Raw genomic sequence first — 20,225 nt, forward strand, 5'->3', positions numbered from 1 at the left:
TGTATGTACTTGTGATGTTAAATATTACATAACAGAATGAATGTGCAACTGATTTAGTTATTTCAAACATCAACATGGAAGGTATATATGTGAGTGTGTGTGCATATATTATCTACTGGCATTCGCCAGTAGATAGTTATAGTTAGGACCTAGTTTCCATAGGAAAAGCGTTTTTTGTTTTCCCAAAAACTTTGGCGCCGGAAGACAAATCTTTGCAAAATTTTCAAAACTTCTGGGGCGCTCCGGTCAGCCACTATCCTGGAAATTTCGGATGATTCGCCAAGCGGGGGCCGAAAAAAAACGGGGGTCCCAAAATGTGTTTTCTCAATGTTAATTCCCATAGGAAACTTTAGACACGGCTACAGCTCCAACTGCTGAGTGGAATTACACCAAATTTGGCAAAAAGGTAGCCCTTGTTTCAGAAAGAGACCTTTTTTTTTAAATGGAGTAAATCCGTTCAGTAGTTCCTGAGAAATTCAAAAAATAAAGGTCGAAAAATCAATTTTCCTTGGGAAACTTTAGACACGGTTACAGCTGAAACTGCTGAACGGAATTACACCAAATTTGGCAAAAGTGTAGCCCTTGGTTCCGAAAGACACCTTTTTTTTAAATGGTGTAAATCTGTTCTGCAGTTTTTGAGATATTAAAGGAAAAATGTGTTTATATATCTAGGCAGGACCGAACTACACAAGCATGAGCTTGGCTCTAATTGACTGACAACATTTAAATCCAGGAAGTGTTGGCAGCCATCTTGGTGCAATGCTTTTAGATCTCGCCTAGCGACGCAGCGCATGCACTGACGCTTGGCGAGATCAATTGTTGTCGAACTACCCAAACATCACTGCACTAACCTACACCCTAAAACACTGCCCCAGCACGACGCCCTGCACTACACAAACACCACTGCACTATCCTAAACCCTAAAACACTACCCCCAGCATGACAATCTACACTACACAAACACTACTGCACTACCCTAAACCCTAATACACTATCCCCAGCATAAAACCCTACACTACACAAACACCACTGCACTACCCTAAACCCTAAAACACTACACCCAGCACGACCACCTACACTACCAAAACACCACTGCACAACGCTCCACCCTAAAACACAACCCCCAGCATGACTCCCTAAACTGCCCAAACAATACTGGACTACCCTAAAACACGACCCCCTACACTGCACAAACACCACTGCACTACCTGAAACCCTAAAACACTACCCCCAGTATGACGTCCTACACTACACAAACACCGCTGCACTACCCTAAAACACTACCCCAAGCATGACCCCCTACACTACACAAACACCACTGCAAAGCCCTAAACCTTAAAACACTAACCCCAGCACGACACCCTACACTACCCAAACATCAATGCACTGCCCTAAACCCTAAAACACTACCCCAGCACGATCCCCCTACACTACCCAAACACCACTGCTTTGCACTGCCCTAAACCGAAAAAGACTACTCCCAGCACGACCCCCTTCACTTTCCAAACAGCACTGCACTATCCTAAACCCTAAATCTACCCCCAGCATGACCCCCTACTCTACACAAACACCACCACTGCACTACCCTAAACCCTAAAACACTATCCCCTACGCTACACAAACCCCACTGCACTACCCTAAACCCTAAAACACTACCCCCAACATGACCCTCTACACTACACAAACACCACTGCACTACCCTAAACCCTAAAACACTACCCCCTACACTACACAAACACCATTGCGCTACCCTAAATCCTAAAACACTACCCTAGCACTACCCCTACCACTACCCAAAAACCACTGCACTACCCTAAACCCTTAGACACTACACCCAGCACACACCCTACACTGCACAAGCACCACTGTACTACCCTAAACCCTAAAACACTACCCCAGCATGACCCCCTACAGTACCCAAACACCACTACACTACCCTAAACCCTAAAACACTACCTCCAGCACAACTCCCTACACTACCCAAACACCACTGGACTACACTAAACCCTAAAACACTACCCTCAGCAGGACCCCCTACACTACACAAATACCACTGCACTGCCCGAAACCCTAAAACACTACCGCCAGCCTGACCCACTACACTACACAAACACCACTGCTCTACCCTAAACCTTAAAACATTACCCCTACACTACACAACCACCACTGCACTACCCTCCACCCTAAAACTCTACTCCCAGCACTATGTCCTACACCACCCAAACACCACTGCAATACCCTAAACCCTAACACACTATCCCCAGCACTACCCCTAAACTACACAAACACCACTACACTACCCTAAACTCTAAAAAACTACCCCGTACACTACCCAACCACCACTGCACCACCCTAAACCTTAAAAGAGTACCCCCAGAATGACCCCCTACACTACACAAACCCCACAACACTACCATAAACCCTAAAACACTACCCCCAGCATGACACCTTACACTACACAAACACCACTGCACTACCATAAACCACTACCCCCAGCACGACCCCCTACACTACCCAAATACCACTGCACTACCCTAAATGTTAAAACAGAACCCCCATCATGACACCCTGCACTCTGCGAACACCACTGCTCTACTCAAAACCCTAAAACACAATCCCCTACACTACACAAACACAACTGCACTACCCTAAACCCTAAAACACTACCCCAGCACGACCCCCTACACTACACAAACACCACTGCACTACCCAAAGCCCGTAAACACTACCCCAGCACGATCCCCTACACTACCCAAACATCTCTACACTAACCTAAACCCTAAAACACTACCAACAGCAAGACACTTACACTACTCAAACACCACTGCACTACCCTAAATCCTAAAGTCCTACCCCCAGCAAGACCCCCTACACTACCCAAAGACCACTGCACTACCCTACACACTAAAACACTACCACAGCACAAACCCCTACACTACACCAACACCACTGCACTACCCTAACCCCTAAAACACTACCCCTAGCATGGCCCCCTACACTACACAAACACCACTGCACTACCCTAAGCCCTTAAACACTAACCCCAGCATGACCCCCTACACTACCCAAACATCTCTGCTCTAACCTATACCCTAAAACAAAGCCCCCAGCATGACCCCCTACACTACCCAAACACTGCTGCACTGCCCTAAACCCTAAAAAATAACCCCCAGCACGACACCCTCCACTACACAAGCACTTCTGCTTTACCCTAAACCCTAAAACACTACCTCCAGCACAACTCCCTACACTACCCAAACACCACTGGACTACACTAAACCCTAAAACACTACCCTCAGCATGACCCCCTACACTACACAAATACCACTGCACTGCCCGAAACCCTAAAACACTACCGCCAGCCTGACCCACTACACTACACAAACACCACTGCTCTACCCTAAACCTTAAAACATTACCCCTACACTACACAACCAACACTGCACTACCCTCCACCCTAAAACTCTACTCCCAGCACTATGTCCTACACCACCCAAACACCACTGCAATACACTAAACCCTAACACACTATCCCCAGCACCACCCCTAAACTACACAAACACCACTACACTACCCTAAACTCTAAAAAAACTACCCCGTACACTACCCAACCACCACCCTAAACCTTAAAAGAGTACCCCCTGAATGACCCCCTACACTACACAAACCCCACAACACTACCATAAACCCTAAAACACTACCCCCAGCATGACACCTTACACTACACAAACACCACGGCACTACCATAAACCACTACCCCCAGCATGACCCCCTACACTACCCAAATACCACTGCCCTACCCTAAATGTTAAAACAGAACCCCATCATGACACCCTGCACTCTGCAAACACCACTGCACTACTCAAAACCCTAAAATACTACCCCCAGCACGACCCCCTACACTACCCAAACAGCACTGCACTACCCTAAACCCTAAAACACAATCCCCTACACTACACAAACACAACTGCACTACCCTAAACCCTAAAACACTACCCCAGCACGACCCCCTACACTACACAAACACCACTGCACTACCCAAAGCCCGTAAACACTACCCCAGCACGATCCCCTACACTACCCAAACATCTCTACACTAACCTAAACCCTAAAACACTACCACCAGCAAGACACTTACACTACTCAAACACCACTGCACTACCCTAAATCCTAAAGTCCTACCCCCAGCAAGACCCCCTACACTACCCAAAGACCACTGCACTACCCTACACACTAAAACACTACCACGGCACAAACCCCTACACTACACCAACACCACTGCACTACCCTAACCCCTAAAACACTACCCCCAGCATGGCCCCCTACACTACACAAACACCACTGCACTACCCTAATCCCTTAAACACTAACCCCAGCATGACCCCCTACACTACCCAAACATCTCTGCTCTAACCTATACCCTAAAACAAAGCCCCCAGCATGACCCCCTACACTTCCCAAACACTGCTGCACTGCCCTAAACCCTAAAAAATTACCCCCAGCACGACACCCTCCACTACACAAGCACTTCTTCTTTACCCTAAACCCTAAAACACTACCCCCAGCAAGACACCCTACACTACCCAAACATAACTGCACTACCCTAAACCCTAAAACTCTACCACCAGCACAACACCCTACACTACCCAAACACCACTGCACTTCCCTAAACCCTAAATATATCCACAGCACACACCCCTACACTACACAAACACCACTGCACTGCCTTAAACACTAAAACACTACCCCCAGCAAGACCCCCTACACTACAGAAACACCACTGCACTACCCTAAACCCTAAATCTACTCCCAATATGACCCCTACACTACACAAACAACCATGCACTACCCTAAACCCTAAAACACTACCCCAAGCTCGACCCCCTACACTACACAAACACCACTGTACTACCCTAAACCCTAAAACACTACCCACAGAATGACCCCCTTCACAACCCAAACACAGCTGCACTACCCTAAACCCAAAACCACTAACCCCAGCACGACCCCCTACACTACCCAAACACCACTGCACTACCCTAAACCATAAAGCACAACCCACTACACTACACAAACACCACTGAACTACTCAAAACCATAAAACACTACCCCCAGCATGACCCTGTACACTACACAAACACCACTGCACTACCCTAACCCATAAAACACTACCCCCTACACTACACAAACACCACTGCACTACCCTAAACCCTAAAACACTACCCCCAGCACGGCCCCCTCCACTACACAAACACCACTGCACTACCCTAAATCATAAAAAACACTATCCCAGCAATACCCCCTGCACTACCCAAACACCCATGCACTGCCCTAAACCCTAAAACACTACCCTCAGCACGATCCCCTACACTACACAAACACCACTGCACTACCCTCAACCCTAAAACACTACCCCCAGCACTATGCCATACACTATCCAAACACCACTGCTCTACCCTAAACCCTAAAACACTATCCCCAGCACTACCCCCTACAATACACAAACATCACTGCACTACCCCAAATACTAAATCCCTACCCCCTACAGTACCCAACCACCTCTGCAATACCCTAAACGCTAAAACACTACCCACAGCATGACCCCCTACACTACACAAACACCACACCACAGCACTACTGTAAACCCTAAATCACTACCCCCAGCAGTACCCCCTACACTACCCAAACACTACTGTATTACCCTAAACCCTAAAACACTACCCCCAGGATGACCTCCTACACTACACAAACACCACTGGACTACCCTAAAACGCTACCCCCAGCATGACCCCCTACACCACCCAAACACCACTGCACTACCCTAAACCCTAAAACACTATCCCCAGCATGACCCCCTACACTACTCAAACACCACTGCATTACCCTAAACCCTGAAACAGAACCCACCGCATGACTTTCTGCACTACCCAAACACAACTGCACTACCCGAAACCCTAAATAACTACCCCTAGCACAACCCCATACACAACACAAAACACCACTGAGCTACCCTAAACCCTAAATCTATCCCCAGCACAACCCCCTACACTACCCAAACACCACTGTGCTACCTAAACCCGAAAACACGACCCCCAGCACCACCCCCTATACTACCCAAACACCACTGCACTACCCTAAACCCTGAAACACTACCTGCAGCATGACCCCCTACACTACACAAACACCACTGCACTACCCTAATTGCTAAAACACTACCCCAGATCGGCCCCTTCACTACCCAAACACCACTGCACTTCCCTACACCCTGAAACTCTAAACCCAGCACAAATTCCTACACTACACAAACACCACTGCACTACCCTAAATCCTAAAACACTACCCCCAGAACACCCCCTACACTACTCAAAAACCACTGCACTGCATTCCCTAATCCCAAAATCACTACCACAGCACGAACCCCTACACTACCCAAACACCACTGCACTACCCTAAACCCTAAAACATTACCCCCAGAACAACCCCCTACACTACACAAACACCACTGTACTACCCTAAACCCTAAAACACTACCCCCAGCACGACCCCCTTCATCACTCAAACACAACTGGACTACCCTAAACCCTAAAACACTACCCTAGCACTACCCCTACCACTACCTAAAAACCACTGCACTACCCTAAACCCTAAGACACTACCCCAGCACGACAACCTGCACTACACAAACAACACTGCAGTACCCTAAACCCTAAAACACTACCCCCAGCACTACCCACTATACTACACAAACACCACTGCACTACCCTGAACCCTACAAAACTACCCCGTACACAACCCAACCACCACTGCACCACCCTAAACCCTAAAAGACTACCCTCAGCATGAATCCCTACACTACACAAACACCACAGCACTACCCTAAACCCTAAAACACTACTCCCAGCATGACACCCTACACTACACAAACACCACTGCACTACCCTACAGCACTACCCTAAACCACTACCCCCAGCATGACCCCCTACACTACCCAAATACCACTGCACTACCCTAAACGCTAAAACAGAACCCCCAGCACGGCCCCCTGCATTATCCAAACACCACTGCACTACTCGAAACCCTAAAACACTACCCCCAGCACGATCCCCTACACAACCCAAACAGCACTGCACTACACTAATCCCTAAAATATGATCCCCTACACTACACAAACACCACTGCACTACCCTAAACCCTAAAACACAACCCCAGCACGACCCCCTACACTACACAAACACCACTGCACTACCCTAAGCCCTTAAACACTGCCACCAGCACGACCCCCTACACTACCCAAACATCTCTACACTAACCTAAACCCTAAAACACTACCCCCAGCAAGACCCCCGACAGTACACAAACACCACTGCACTACCCTAAAACACTACCCCCAGCATGACACCCTACACTACCCCAAAGACCACTGCACTGCCTTAAACACTAAAACACTACCCCTAGCAAGACCCCCTACACTACCCAAACACCACTGCACTACCCTAAACCTTAAAACTCTACCCCCAGCAAGACACCCTACAGTAGTACACAAACACCACTGCACTACCCTAAAACACTGCCCCCAGCACGACCCCCTACACTACCCAAACATAACTGCACTACCCTAACCCCTAAAACTCTACCACCAGCACAATTCCCTACACTACCCAAACGCCACTGCACTACCCTAAACCCTAAATCTACCCCCAGCACAACCACCTACACTACAAAAACACCACAGCGCTACCCTACACCCTAAAACACTATACCCAGCACACCCCCTTCACTACACAAACACCACTGCACTGCCTTAAACACTAAAACACTACCCCTAGCAAGACCCCCTACACTACCCAAAGACCACTGCACTACCCTAAACCCTAAAACTCTACCCCCAGCAAGACACCCTACAGTAGTACACAAACACCACTGCACTACCCTAAAACACTACCCCCAGCACGACCCCCTCCACTACACAAACACCACTGCACTACCCTAAATCATAAAAAACACTAACCCAGCAATACCCCCTACACTCTTCTTCGGCTGCAGATCGGACCCAGATTGGCAGGAATGGTGGCCTGCTAATATGTTTCCCCCTGCAGGCTCTTCCCAGCTAGCCAAGAACCTGGGGATTATGATCGATAATGGTCTGACGCTGAGATCCCAGATTCTTGGTCTTACTGGTACCTGTTTCGGCCTCCTCCGGATGCTCCGCAAGTTTCTTGCTATGCTCCCGAGGGATCACTGGAAGATAACGGTTCAGGCTATAATCGGCTCGAGAATGGATTACTCGAATATCCTTTATCTCGGCCTGCCGGAGTATCTGTTGCAACGACTGCAGGTGGTCCAGAATTCGGCAGCACGGGCCATCTTTGGATTACCCGGCCGAGCTAGAACCTCAGGCCTCCTGCAGTCACTCCATTGGCTGCCCATCCGGAAGCGGATAGCCTTTAAGGCCTTGACCTTGGCCCATAAAGCTCTACATGCTTCAGGAGCAAAATATCTCCAAAAAAGGCTAGCTTTTTACCATCCTGCAGGGTCCCTGAGGTCGGAGTCTTTGTTTCTTGCCGTGGTCCCTCGCATAAAAAGGGCACGTATAGGAGGTCGATCTTTCAGACTGCTGGCTCCGCAGCTTTGGAATATTTTACCAGTGACACTGCGCAGTACCTCCAATCTGTTGGCGTTTAGGAAGGGCCTAAAAACCTGGCTTTTTACTCTTTAGATATCAGCCTTGATTGTTAGTTTAGGGACTTCTCATTTTTCTGCTTTTTTCGTCCGTTATGTTGTGGTACAGGTTTGCAATAAAGCGCCGGGACAATCTTTGAGTAGCCGTGCGCTATACAAGACAAATATAACATAACATAACATAACACTACTCAAACACCACTGCACTGCACTGCACTGCCCTAAACCCTAAAACACTACCCTCAGCACGATCCCCTACACTACACAAACACCACTGCACTACCCTCAACCCTAAAACACTACCCCCAGCACTATGCCATACACTATCCAAACACCACTGCTCTACCCTAAACCCTAAAACACTATCCCCAGCACTACCCCCTACACTACACAAACATCACTGCACTACCCCAAATACTAAAACCCTACCCCCTAAAATACCCAACCACCTCTGTGATACCCATAACCCACAGCATGACCCCCTACACTACACAAACACCACACCACAGCACTACTGTAAATCCTAAATCACTACCCCCAGCAGTACCCCCTACACTACCCAAACACTATTGTATTACCCTAAACCCTAAAACACTACCCCCATGATGACCTCCTACACTACACAAACACCACTGGACTACCCTAAAACACTACCCCAAGCATGACCCCCTACACCACCCAAACACCACTGCACTACCCTAAACCCTAAAACACTATCCCCAGCATGACCCCCTACACTACTCAAACACCACTGCATTACCCTAAACCCTGAAACAGAACCCCCAGCATGACTTTCTGCACTACCCAAACACAACTGCACTACCCAAAACACTACCCCTAGCACAACCCCATACACAACACAAACACCACTGAGCTACCCTAAACACTAAATCTATCCCCAGCACAACCCCCTACACTACCCAAACACCACTGCACTACCCTAAACCCTAAAACACAACCCCAGCACGACCCCCTACACTACACAAACACCACTGCACCACCCTAAGCCCTTAAACACTGCCACCAGCACGACCCCCTACACTACCCAAACATCTCTACACTAACCTAAACCCTAAAACACTACCCCCAGCAAGACCCCCTACAGTACACAAACACCACTGCACTACCCTAAAACACTACCCCCAGCATGACCCCCTACACTACCCCAAAGACCACTGCACTGCCTTAAACACTAAAACACTACCCCTAGCAAGACCCCCTACACTACCCAAACACCACTGCACTACCCTAAACCTTAAAACTCTACCCCCAGCAAGACACCCTACAGTAGTACACAAACACCACTGCACTACCCTAAAACACTGCCCCCAGCACGACCCCCTACACTACCTAAACATAACTGCACTACCCTAACCCCTAAAACTCTACCACCAGCACAACTCCCTACACTACCCAAACGCCACTGCACTACCCTAAACCCTAAATCTACCCCCAGCACAACCACCTACACTACAAAAACACCACTGCGCTACCCTACACCCTAAAACACTACACCCAGCACACCCCCTTCACTACACAAACACCACTGCACTGCCTTAAACACTAAAACACTACCCCTAGCAAGACCCCCTACACTACCCAAAGACCACTGCACTACCCTAAACCCTAAAACTCTCCCCCCAGCAAGACACCCTACAGTAGTACACAAACACCACTGCACTACCCTAAAACACTACCCCCAGCACGACCCCCTCCACTACACAAACACCACTGCACTACCCTAAATCATAAAAAACACTAACCCAGCAATACCCCCTACACTCTTCTTCGGCTGCAGATCGGACCCAGATTGGCAGGAATGGTGGCCTGCTAATATGTTTCCCCCTGCAGGCTCTTCCCAGCTAGCCAAGAACCTGGGGATTATGATCGATAATGGTCTGACGCTGAGATCCCAGATTCTTGGTCTTACTGGTACCTGTTTCGGCCTCCTCCGGATGATCCGCAAGTTTCTTGCTATGCTCCCGAGGGATCACTGGAAGATAACGGTTCAGGCTATAATCGGCTCGAGAATGGATTACTCGAATATCCTTTATCTCGGCCTGCCGGAGTATCTGTTGCAACGACTGCAGGTGGTCCAGAATTCGGCAGCACGTGCCATCTTTGGATTACCCGGCCGAGCTAGAACCTCAGGCCTCCTGCAGTCACTCCATTGGCTGCCCATCCGGAAGCGGATAGTCTTTAAGGCCTTGACCTTGGCCCATAAAGCTCTACATGCTTCAGGAGCAAAATATCTCCAAAAAAGGCTAGCTTTTTACCATCCTGCAAGGTCCCTGAGGTCGGAGTCTTTGTTTCTTGCCGTGGTCCCTCGCATAAAAAGGGCACGTATAGGAGGTCGATCTTTCAGACTGCTGGCTCCGCAGCTTTGGAATATTTTACCAGTGACACTGCGCAGTACCTCCAATCTGTTGGCGTTTAGGAAGGGCCTAAAAACCTGGCTTTTTACTCTTTAGATATCAGCCTTGATTGTTAGTTTAGGGACTTCTCATTTTTCTGCTTTTTTTTTCCGTTATGTTGTGGTTCAGGTTTGCAATAAAGCGCCGGGACAATCTTTGAGTAGCGGTGCGCTATACAAGACAAATATAACATAACATAACATAACACTACTCAAACACCACTGCACTGCACTGCACTGCCCTAAACCCTAAAACACTACCCTCAGCACGATCCCCTACACTACACAAACACCACTGCACTACCCTCAACCCTAAAACACTACCCCTAGCACTATGCCATACACTATCCAAACACCACTGCTCTACCCTAAACCCTAAAACACTATCCCCAGCACTACCCCCTACACTACACAAACATCACTGCACTACCCCAAATACTAAAACCCTACCCCCTACACTACCCAACCACCTCTGTAATACCCATAACCCACAGCATGACCCCCTACACTACACAAACACCACACCACAGCACTACTGTAAACCCTAAATCACTACCCCCAGCAGTACCCCCTACACTACCCAAACACTATTGTATTACCCTAAACCCTAAAACACTACCCCCATGATGACCTCCTACACTACACAAACACCACTGGACTACCCTAAAACACTACCCCAAGCATGACCCCCTACACCACCCAAACACCACTGCACTACCCTAAACCCTAAAACACTATCCCCAGCATGACCCCATACACTACTCAAACACCACTGCATTACCCTAAACCCTGAAACAGAACCCCCAGCATGACTTTCTGCACTACCCAAACACAACTGCACTACCCAAAACACTACCCCTAGCACAACCCCATACACAACACAAACACCACTGAGCTACCCTAAACACTAAATCTATCCCCAGCACAACCCCCTACACTACCCAAACACCACTGCGCTACCTAAACCCGAAAACACTACCCCCAGCACCACCCCCTATACTACCCAAACACCACTGCACTACCCTAAACCCTGAAACACTACCTGCAGCATGACCCCCTACAAAACACAAACACCACTGCACTGCCGTAAACCCTAAAACACTACCCCCAGCAAGAACCCCTACACTACACAAACACCACTGCACTACCCTAAATGCTAAAACACTACCTGCAGCAAGACACCCTACAGTAGTACAGAAACACCACTGCACTACCCTAAAACAATACCCCCAGCACGACCCCCTACACTACCCAAACATAACTGCACTACCCTAAACCCTAAAACTCTACCACCAGCACAACTCCCTACACTACCCAAACACCACTGCACTACCCTAAACCCTAAATCTACCTCCAGCACAACCACCTACACTACAAAAAGACCACTGCGCTACCCTAAACCCTAAAACACTACACCCAGCACACAACCTTCACTACACAAACACCACTGCACTGCCTTAAACACTAAAACACTACCCCCAGCAAGACCCCCTACACTACACAAACACCACTGCACTACCCTAAACCCTAAATCTACTCCCAGCATGACCCCTACACTACACAAAAAACACTGCACTACCCTAAAGCCTAAAACAATACCCCAAGCACGACACCCTACACTGCACAAACACCACTGTACTACCCTAAACCCTAAAACACTACCCCATCACGACCCTCTACAGTACACAAACACCACTACACAACCCTAAACCCTAAAACACTACCTCCAGCACAACTCCCTACACTACCCAAACACCATTGGACTACACTAAACCCTAAAACACTACCCTCAGCACGACCCCCTACGCTACACAAATACCACTGCACTGCCCTAAACCCTAAAACACTACCCCCAGCATGACCCACTACACTACACAAGCACCACTGCTCTACCCTAAACCTTAAACCATTACCCATACACTACACAACCACCACTGCACTACCCTCCACTCTAAAACTCTACTCCCAGCACTATGTCCTACACCACCCAAACACCACTGCAATACCCTAAACCCTAACACACTATCCCCAGCACTACCCCTAGACTACACAAACACCACTGCACCACCCTAAACCCTAAAAGACTACCCCCAGAATGACACCCTACACTACACAAACACCACAACACTATCCTAAACCCTAAAACACTACCCCCAGCATGACCCCCTTAACTACACAAACACCACTGCACTACCCTACAGCACTACCATAAAACACTACTCCCAGGATGACCCCCTACACTACACAAACACCACTGCACTACCCTACAGCACTACCATAAACCACTCTCCCCAGCATGACCCCCTACACTACCCAAATACCACTGCACTACCCTAAATGGTAAACCAGAACCCCCAGCATGACACCCTGCACTATGCAAACACCACTGCACTACTCGAAACCCTAAAACACTACCCCCAGCACGACCCCCTACGCTACCCAAACAGCACTGCCCTACCCTAAACCCTAAAACACGATCCCCTACACTACACAAACACCACTGCACTACCCTAAACCCTAAAACACTACCCCAGCACGACCCCCTACACTACACAAACACCACTGCACTACCCAAAGCCCGTAAACACAACCCCAGCATGACCCCCTACACTACCCAAATATCTCTACACTAACCTAAACCCTAAAACACTACCCCCAGCAAGACACGTACACTATTCAAACACCACTGCACTACCCTAAACCCTAAAACCCTACCCCCAGCAAGACCCCCTACACTACACAAACACCACAACACTATCCTAAACCCTAAAACACTACCCCCAGCATGACCCCCTACACTACACAAACACCACTGCACTACCCTACAGAACTACCATAAACCACTACCCCCAGCATGACCCCCTATACTACCCAAATACCACTGCACTACCCTAAATGTTAAACCAGAACCCCCAGCATGACACCCTTCACTATGCAAACACCACTGCACAACTCGAAACCCTAAAACACTACCCCAGCATGACCCCCTACACTACCCAAACAGCACTGCCCTACCCTAAACCCTAAAACACGATCCCTACACTGCACAAACACCACTGCACTACCCTAAACCCTAAAACACTACCCCAGCACTACCCCCTACACTACACCAACACCACTGCACTACCCAAAGCCCGAAAACACTACCCCAGCACGACCCCCTACACTACCCAAACATCTCTACACTAATCTAAACCCTAAAACACTACCCCCAGCAAGACACTTACACTATTCAAACACCACTGCACTACTCTAAACTTTAAAACGTTACCCCAGGCAAGACCCCCTACAGTACACAAACACCACTGCACTACCCTAAACCCTAAAACACTACCCCCAGTATGACCGCCTACACTACCCAAAGACCACTGCACTACCCTAACCCCTAAAACACTACCCCCAGCATGGCCACCTACACTACACAAACACCACTGCACTACCTTAAGCCCTTAAACACTACCCCCATAATGACCCCCTACACTACCCAAACATCTCTGCTATAACCTATACTCTAAAGCACTACCCCCAGCATGACCCCCTACACTACCCAAACACTGCTGCACTGCCCTAAACCCTAAATATACCCACAGCACAAACCCCTACACTACACAACAAGCACTGCACTGCCTTAAACACTAAAACACTACCAACAGCAAGACGCCCTACACTACCCAAACATAACTGCACTACCCTAAACCCTAAAACTCTACCACCAGCACAACACCCTACACTACCCAAACACCACTGCACTTCCCTAAACCCTAAATATACCCACAACACAAACCCCTACACTACACAAACACCACTGCACTGCCTTAAACACTAAAACACTACCCCCAGCAAGACGCCCTACACTACACAAACACCACTGCACTAGCCTAAACCCTAAATCTACTCCCAGCATGACCCCCACACTACACAAACACCACTGTACTACCCTAAACCTTAAGCACTACCCCCAGAATGACCCCCTTCACTACCCAAACGCAGCTGCACTACCCTAAACCCAAAACCACTAACCCCAGCACGACCCCCTACACTACCCAATAACCACTGCACTACCCTAAACCCTAAAACACGACCCACTACACTACAAAAACACCACTGCACTACCCTAACCCCTAAAACACTACCCCCTGCACTACACAAACACCTCTGCACTACCCTAAACCCTAATACACTACACCAGCACGACCCCCTCCACTACACAAACACCACTGCACTACCCTAATTCATAAAAAACACTAACCCAGCAATACCCCCTACACTACCGAAACACCACTGCACTGCCCTAAACCCTAAAACTCTACCCTCAGCACGATCCCCTACAGTAGTATACAAACACCACTGCACTACCCTAAAACACTACCCCCAGCACGACCCCCTACACTACCCAAACATAACTACACTACCCTAACCCCTAAAACTCTACCACCAGCACAACTCCCTACACTACATAAACACCACTGCACTACCCTAAACCCTAAATCTACCCCCAGCACAACCACCTACACTACAAAAACACCACTGCGCTACCCTACACCCTAAAACACTACACCCAGCACAACCCCTTCACTACACAAACACCACTGCACTGCCTTAAACACTAAAACACTACACCTAGCAAGACCCCCTACACTACCCAAAGACCACTGCACTACCCTAAACCCTAAAACTCTACCCCCAGAAAGACACCCTACAGTAGTATACAAACTCCACTGCACTACCCTAAAACACTACCCTCAGAATGACCCCCTACACTACCGAAACATAACTGCACTACCCTAACCCCTAAAACTCTACCACCAGCACAACTCCCTACACTACCCGAACACCACTGCACTACCCTAAACCCTAAATCTACCTCCAGCACAACCACTTACACTATAAAAAGACCACTGCGCTACCCTAAACCCTAAAACACTACACCCAGCACACACCCTTCACTACACAAACACCAATGCACTGCCTTAAACACAAAAACACTACCCCAAGCATGACACCCTACACTGCACAAACACCACTGTACTACCCTAAAACACTATCCCATCACGACCCCCTACAGTACCCAAACACCACTACACTACCCTAAACCCTAAAACACTACCTCCAGCACAACTCCCTACACTACCCAAACACCACTGGACTACACTAAACCCTAAAACACTACCTTCAGCACGACCCCCTACACTACACAAATACCACTGCACTGCCCTAAACCCTAAAACACTACCCCCAGCATGACCCACTACACTACACAAACACCACTGCTCTACCCTCCACCCTAAAACTCTACTCCCAGCACTATGTCCTACACCACCCAAACACCACTGCAATACCCTAAACCCTAACACACTATTCCCAGCACTACCCCTAGACTACACAAACACCACTGCACTACCCTAAACCCTAAAAAACTACCCCGTACACTACCCAACCACCACTGCACCACCCTAAACCCTAAAAGACTACCCCCAGAATGACCACTACACTACACAAACAACACAACACTATCCTAAACCCTAGAACACTACCCCCAGCATGACCCCCTACACTACACAAACACCACTGCACTACCCTACAGCACTACCATAAACCACTACCCCCAGCATGACCCCCTACACTACCCAAATACCACTGCATTACCCTAAATGTTAAACCAGAACCCACAGCATGACACCCTGCACTATGTAAACACCACTGCACTACTCGAAACCCTAAAACACTACCCCCAGCCTGACCCCCTACACTACACAAACACCTCTGCACTACCCTAAACCCTAAAACACTACCCCCAGCACGACCCCCTCCACTACACAAAAAACACTGCACTACCCTAAAGCCTAAAACACTACCCCAAGCACGACACCCTACACTGTACAAACACCACTGTACTACCCTAAACCCCTAAAACACTACCCCATCACGACCCTCTACAGTACCCAAACACCACTACACTACCCTAAACCCTAAAACACTACCTCCATCATGACCCCCTACACTACCCAAACATCTCTGCTATAACCTATACTCTAAAGCACTACCCCCAGCATGACCCCCTACACTACTCAAACACTGCTGCACTGCCCTAAACCCTAAAGAATTACCCCCAGCACGACCCCCTCCACTACACAACCACTTCTGCTTTACCCTAAGCCCTAAAACACTACCCCCAGCAAGACACCCTACACTACCCAAACATAACTGCACTACCCTAAACCCTAAAACTCTACCACCAGCACAACACCCTACACTACCCAAACACCACTGCACTTCCCTAAACCCTAAATATACCCACAGCACAAACCCCTACACTACACAAACACCACTGCACTGCCTTAAACACTAAAACACTACCCCCAGCAAGACACCCTACACTACACAAACACCACTGCACTAGCCTAAACCCTAAATCTACTCCCAGCATGACCCCCACACTACCCAAACACAGCTGCACTACCCTAAACCCAAAACCACTAACCCCAGCACGACCCACTACACTACCCAATCACCACTGCACTACCCTAAACCCTAAAACACGACCAACTACACTACACACACACCACTGCACTACCCTAACCCCTAAAACACTACCCCCTACAATACACAAACACCTATGCACTACCCTAAACCCTAAAACACTACCCCCAGCACGACCCCCTCCACTACACAAACACCACTGCACTACCCTAACCCCTAAAACACTACCCCCTACAATACACAAACACCTATGCACTACCCTAAACCCTAAAACACTACCCCCAGCACGACCCCCTCCACTACACAAACACCACTGCACTACCCTAATTCATAAAAAACACTAACCCAGCAATACCCCCTACACTACCCAAACACCACTGCACTGCCCTAAACCCTAAAACTCTACCCTCAGCACGATCCCCTACAGTAGTATACAAACACCACTGCACTACCCTAAAACACTACCCCCAGCACATCCCTACACTACCCAAACACCACTGCACTACCCTAAATCCTACATCTACCCCCAGCACAACCACCTACACTACAAAAACACCACTGTGCTACCCTACACCCTAAAACACTACACCCAGCACACCCCCTTCACTACACAAACACCACTGCACTGCCTAAAACACTAAAACACTACACCTAGCAAGACCCCCTACACTACCCAAAGACCACTGCACTACCCTAAACCCTAAAACTCTACCCCCAGAAAGACACGCTACAGTAGTATACAAACACCACTGCACTACCCTAAAACACTACCCCCAGCACGACCCCCTACACTACCCAAACATAACTGCACTACCCTAACCCCTAAAACTCTACCACCAGCACAACTCCCTACACTACCCGAACACCACTGCACTACCCTAGACTCTAAATCTACCTCCAGCACAACCACCTACACTACAAAAAGACCACTGCGCTAACCTAAACCCTAAAACACTACACCCAGCACACACCCTTCACTACACAAACACCACTGCACTGCCTTAAACACAAAAACACCACCCCCAGCAAGACCTCCTACACTACACAAACACCACTGCACTACCCTAAACCCTAATTCTACTCCCAGCATGACCCCTACACTACACAAAAAACACTGCACTACCCTAAAGCCTAAAACACTACCCCAAGCACGACACCCTACACTGCACAAACACCACTGTACTACCCTAAAACACTACCCCATCACGACACCCTACAGTACCAAAACACCACTACACTACCCTAAACCCTAAAACATTTCCTCCAGCACAACTCCCTACACTACCCAAACACCACTGGACTACACTAAACCCTAAAACACTACCTTCAGCACGAGCCCCTACACTACACAAATACCACTGCACTGCCCTAAACCCTAAAACACTACCCCCAGCATGACCCACTACACTACACAAACACCACTGCTCTACCCCAAACCTTAAAACATTACCCCTACACTACACAACCACCACTGCACTACCCTCCACCCTAAAACTCTACTCCCAGCACTATGTCCTACACCACCCAAACACCACTGCAATACCCTAAACCATAACACACTATCCCCAGCACTACCCCTAGACTACACAAACACCAATGCACTACCCTAAACCCTAAAAAACTACCCCGTACACTACCCAACCACCACTGCACCACCCTAAACCCTAAAAGACTACCCCCAGAATGACCCCCTACACTACACAAACACCACAACACTATCCTAAACCCTAGAACACTACCCCCAGCATGACCCCCTACACTACACAAACACCACTGCACTACCCTACAGCACTACCATAAACCACTACCCCCAGCATGACCCCCTACACTACCCAAATACCACTGCACTACCCTAAATGTTAAACCAGAACCCACAGCATGACACCCTGCACTATGCAAACACCACTGCACTACTTGAAACCCTAAAACACTACCCCCAGCAGGACCCCCTACACTTCACAAACACCTCTGCACTACCCTAAACCCTAAAACACTACCCCCAGCACGACCCCCTCCACTACACAAACACCACTGCACTACCCTAATTCATAAAAAACACTAACCCAGCAATACCCCCTACACTACCCAAACACCACTGCACTGCCCTAAACCCTAAAACTCTACCCTCAGCATGATCCCCTACAGTAGTATACAAACACCACTGCACTACCCTAAAACACTACCCCCAGCACGACTCCCTACACTACCCAAACATAACTGCACTACCCTAACCCCTAAAACTCTACCACCAGCACAACTCCCTACACTACCCAAACACCACTGCACCACCCTAAACCCTAAATCTACCTCCAGCACAACCACCTACACTACAAAAAGACCACTGCGCTACCCTAAACCCTAAAACACTACACCCAGCACACAACCTTCACTACACAAACACCACTGCACTGCCTTAAACACTAAAACACTACCCCCAGCAAGACCCCCTACACTACACAAACACCACTGCACTACCCTAAACCCTAAATCTACTCCCAGCATGACCCCTACACTACACAAAAAACACTGCACTACCCTAAAGCCTAAAACACTACCCCAAGCACGACACCCTACACTGCACAAACACCACTGTACTACCCTAAACCCTAAAAAACTACCCCATCACGACCCCCTACAGTACCCAAACACAACT

Source organism: Triturus cristatus, chromosome 7 (genome assembly GCF_964204655.1).
Source record: "Triturus cristatus chromosome 7, aTriCri1.1, whole genome shotgun sequence".
Classification (NCBI taxonomy): Eukaryota; Metazoa; Chordata; class Amphibia; order Caudata; family Salamandridae; genus Triturus; species Triturus cristatus.